We start from the raw sequence: 5,301 nt of genomic DNA, 5'->3' as shown, positions 1-5,301 counted from the left end.
AAAAATTTGAAACTAATTGATTATATTCATTTGTAATTTATCGGTCCTTTTTAAAAAAAATTAATAATTTATCAATAATTTAATGAATTAGTCAAAAAGTTTGGACCGATTTAATCAAGGATTCATCTACAATTTTTCAATATTTGAGAAATTATAATAACAAAGCCAAATCAAATAAATATTTGACATTTTTTTTATTATTAATTATTTAAAAAAATGTAAAAATATAACAAGCTCTTCCAGAAAAATGTAACAAGAGAGTACTCGTCGGGTCACAACTCTTCTTTTATCTTGTACGCGAACCTTGTTCCTTTTTGTTTGTTCATGATAATTTATATGACGCGAATTAAAAATAGATCTTACATATTGATTTTTTAAATTCAATTTTTAAATTTTATTTTTAATGTTAGTGAATGATAAAGACAAACTATATTCTGATTATTCTTAACAATGCCTAATTAAACTAAAACATGTTTATTCTTGTTTTTTCTATTATTGTAACATGTAAATACATATTATTAAACAGTTATCCACAAGGGGAAGTCTTGTACTCATAAATTTAATTTTGGGGCTCTAAACAGAACCCATAAACGAAGTGAAGCAACATTTCGAAAAACAACATATATAATAGAATTGAAGAGAAACAGATATGTAATGCTATATAATTTTATGCATAGGTATTCTCGGTTTCTTGAGATAATACAATTTATCGCCTAACATGGCCGGTCTGTAGTAGTAGTAGTACTAGAAATTATAAATGTTTAATTATCTTCACATGCAGATTTGAAGCAGTTCTCCATGCAATTAAGTTTCTCCATTTCTGTCAATCAAGTAACAAACAAACAAATTTTTAAAAGCATTAGAAGATAATTTGAATATATTATCATAAATTTGAATATAACATGGCAATTGGGGTTAACCTCTTTCGATACTGGTACAATTTCGAATTGCACATTGGAAATTGCAGGACCTCATCAACCCGGATGATGAAGGCATAGTTACTGAAACATGGGAGGTTGGTAGCGTTGCTATTGGTTTTTGCAGCATCGGTGGTTTAGGCGGCGTCGGTGCTTTAGGAGGAGAGGGTGCTTTAGGAGGAGAGGGTGATTTAGGAGGAGATGATGCTGCACAAGTAGTAAAACATTGGGTAAGACACTTTATGGCTCCCCCTCTTAAGGTTAAGGTTGATTCGGTTGAGGTTGAGTTTTGAAAACATTTAGTTGCACACTTAAAAAGGCATTTAATGTCCAAATCTACAGCTTGTGCATGGCTTGGAGACACTAACATGGCCATTACAGCTATCATAATCATCGTTAAACTAGTAACCCTTACTCCCTCCATTTTTGCCATTGATTGTAACTCAATTATAATTATTGTCTATCTGATATTGACTTGAATTAGTGCGAGTCTTATATATAGGTCACAGATCCTGAGTGACGTACTTCTTAATTACAAGAAGTAAAATTACGTATCAGATATCAACTTGCCTCATGAAAAAATTCAGGTAAAATTGGTACAATGAGGTGACACCTCTTCCTCATCTAAACAGAATGCGTAAATCATGATTACATGAAATTCTTATGAACTATATGCATTAACTTATACACAATCTTTCTTAACAAACAAACTCTTATATTTTTCTGCACTTTCATCGGGCTGGGTTTGTAATCTCTTTTTGATAAACTATGAATTTTGGTTTGAACCTTTTGTCATGTTATAAACTACACTGTATTTAGTTAGAAATGGGGCTTAGCATTCCGTCCATTCGGTCCAAAACCAGACCAACCGAATAGACTGAAAAATCGAATAAATATTTTCTTTGGACCGAACCGGAGCGAAATTATATTATGGACCAGATCGAACCGAACTGAAATAATTCGGTTCGGTCCGTTTTTGGACCGAACATACCGATTTTTTTTCAAAAAGAAAATTGCATTAAAAATTAAACCACAAATTATAAAATCTAAAATATAATTAAAATAATGTGATATGTAGAGTTCTAATAGTCGATAAATACAATTACAAATTAAAAATTATGATTATAATTTTTAAGATATATGTAAAATATATATATAATATGAAATTATAATATTTATGATTTAGTCTATTCGGTATATTCGACCCGAACCAAAATATTTGTTAAAAAATCCGAATCGAATCGAATTTTATTTCGGTCTATTCCGTCCGTGTTGTCCGTCCGTGTTGAGTATACAACAACGAAAGTAAAATCCAAAACGAATAAACAATAACAAGAAAATAAACGACAATCACACAACACAAAGATTTACATGGTTTGGAAATTACTAGTCCACAAACCGCACTAATTTTGTATTGATCTCTCACAATTTGTTGTGTTATGATTTTACAATTATATTTGTATTCATAAGAGAAGAAATTAGGCCTAAATCAAATTATAGTTCAAATCTGAAAATTAGACTAATTCATAAACTAATCTGAATCTAAATAGTTTATTTTCATAGGCTTAGTTAATAGATTCCACAAACCCAACAGTCCGGACCGAAGAAACCGAATTCTAAAAAAAAAGAAACATGACCGGACAGAATTAGCACAATTCAGTTTGATTTTTTGATTTCGATTCGAGTTTGCTTAGACCTAGTAGAAACAGCGGAAAGAAGCATACTTGGCTGCTTGCAACGAACAAGTTGTGATAAAAGAAAAATATAGAATTTCCAATTAGCTGCTTTATTTAATATTAGTTATTGCTTATATAAGTTAATAGTTTTACTTGTCCTATCCTACTCTTAATTTTACTACGTCCTTAGTCATAGTTTTAGGATATTTAATCTAGTCAAGCAGGTGCTAGTTGACATAATTTGGACTTAAAACCTAGGTGCTTCAATATGGTGAGTTTAGTATATTATTATGGTGACTATTCTACAGAGATAATTTTGCAGCATGTGTCTAACAGAGCGAGTAGTGAGGCGTGGTTCTGCTCGTCTAACAAACTTGACATGTTCCTATATTGTATGTCGTAAGGGACTTCTTTTTTGAGATAATCTTCTCAAAAATTCTCATCTGATCATGAATCGAATCTAATAAATGAAATGATAGAAAATAAACATTTATCATCATCACGCTCAATCAAGGGAAAGTTTACACATACTATTAAAAATAATTGATAGTACATTTCTACTCCACACGTAAACTAGTTGATAAAGAAAAAAAAACATGTGTGTAACTTGTTATTATAATTTTTTTTTATTTTGTTTCTTAGTTGATGGGTATGTGCATGAAATGATTAGAATTATAACCTTGAGTGTTTCAAAAAAAAAAAGAATTATCACCTTGAAAATTTCAGGGGTGAGAGGAAATTCAAATAATATATAAATAATTTTGTAAAAGTATAATCAAATTACAAGTTTATTTTTTTTAACAAGCCAAAGTAAAAATGTATTCATTTTTATATTTTCTTGAAAAAAATCAGATATCTAACTATCATTGTATACAAATAATAAATTTAGTTTATATTTATATTTTTTATTGTATATAACTAATAAAATTATTATACTCATTCAAAATATGTACAAAAAATATTATGAAGATAAAAGTGCAATATAAAAATATGAAAAGTGTGGATAAGTAATACTAATTTTGAGGTCTATTATATTTTTATATTAAAATCTCAAATATTGAATGAATTATTGAAAATCTCCAAAAATTTAAAAAAAAATAAGGTTAAAAATAATGATAATTTTTTGTCACCAATTTCACCTTTAAAGAAAGTATGACATTATTACATTATCAAATCATATTGACTGAATTAATGCTAATTTAAATGAGAATGTAAATGTTATGATTTTAATAAATTATCTTTATTTATTAGTGCATCCTACATGGATAATATACTAATATTGAATTTAATTCTCCGTCTGTTCTAAGAGGTGTAAAGAAAATATATTTACATATATTTTTAAAAAAAAATATTTTTTTTGAAAAAAATATAAATGCTAAACTTTTATTAAAAAAAGAAAATTTGGACATATTATTAGTATACAGATATTTTTTTTCTTTTATTTAAGTGTAAAACATAAAAAGCCAATATCATTGTCGGATTTTTATACTTTTATTTCTAATCACCTTTTCTATACACTTTTTTAAACAGAAAATTAATGATAAATTATAACTTTTGAATTTTACAAAATCACTCTAATAATTTGTAAAAATTTCATGCTCTTAAGAAATAGCACTAGGAAGGTAATTTTTACTGCATAATAATATTATTTTTCCTAATATGTATTTTAAAGTTTTGTTTTATTTTATAATACTTATATTGCAATATTTTGGATGATTATAAATGCAAAATTAGAACTCCACTATAAATTTAAAATTTTAAATATTCTATAATCTAGAGATTAATTTGTGAAAGTTTTAATTATTATTTTTCCATTTCTTGCTATGTAAATGTTATTAATTTTTTAATCAAAATATTGAGCAAAAAATATTCATGAAATTTTAGAGTAATTTTGATATTAAAATTTGAAAATACTTATATTTAAAATATTAGCATAAAAATCAAGAATTTAAATTTTAAAATCAGGTCTCATAATAAGGTTAATATAATCACGAATGGATGTACAATAATCTTTTTTTATCAAATAATTTTGTATAAGTATAACAAATTACAAGTTTATTTTTTTTTGTTAACAAACCAAAGTAAAAGTGTATTCATTTTATATTTTCATGAAAAAATCAGATATCTAACTATCATAGTATATAAATAATAAATTTAGTTTATATGCGTACTTTTTATTGTATATAACTAATAAAATTGTTATACTCATTCAAAATATGTACAGAAAAATATTATGAAGATAAAAGTGCAATATAAAAATATTTAAAGTGTGTATAACTTATGTAACCTTATGTAATACTGACTTTAAGGTCTATTACATTTTTATATTAATCTCAAATATTGAATGAATTAATGAAAATCTTCAAAAATTTAAAAAGAAATATGGTTAAAAATAATGATAATTTTGCGGGTCACCAGTTTCACAAAATATGACATTATTACGTTATCAAATCATATTGACCAAATTAATGCTAATTTTTAAAGTGAATGTAAATGTTATGATTTTAATAAATTATCTTTATTGATTAGTACATCCTACATCGATAATATACTTATATTGAATTCTAATTGTCCCTCCGTTCTAACGAGGTCTAAAGAAAATATATTTACATATATTTTTTAAGAAAATTAATTTTTTTGAAAAAAACATAAATGCAGTACTTTTATTAATAAAAAGAATATTTGAACATATTATTAGTATACATATA

The 5,301-nt window shown here is 25.9% G+C and overlaps 1 long non-coding RNA gene across 1 annotated transcript; it reads right to left on the bottom strand.

The window, feature by feature from the left end:
• Positions 1–633: 633 nt before the first annotated feature.
• LOC141710989 (uncharacterized) lies at positions 634–1,434 on the bottom strand. The gene is made up of 2 exons (XR_012571176.1): positions 921–1,434; positions 634–820 (listed from the first exon to the last, which is right to left on the bottom strand). It is a non-coding gene; the product is annotated as an uncharacterized LOC141710989 (long non-coding RNA).
• Between the last annotated feature and the right edge of the window lie 3,867 nt (positions 1,435–5,301).

The sequence above is a fragment of the Apium graveolens genome, chromosome 3, assembly GCF_009905375.1.
Source record: "Apium graveolens cultivar Ventura chromosome 3, ASM990537v1, whole genome shotgun sequence".
Lineage (NCBI taxonomy): Eukaryota > Viridiplantae > Streptophyta > Magnoliopsida > Apiales > Apiaceae > Apium > Apium graveolens.
Note: the sequence above shows the minus strand (reverse complement) of the source record. Positions and strands in the feature narration are given on the sequence as shown.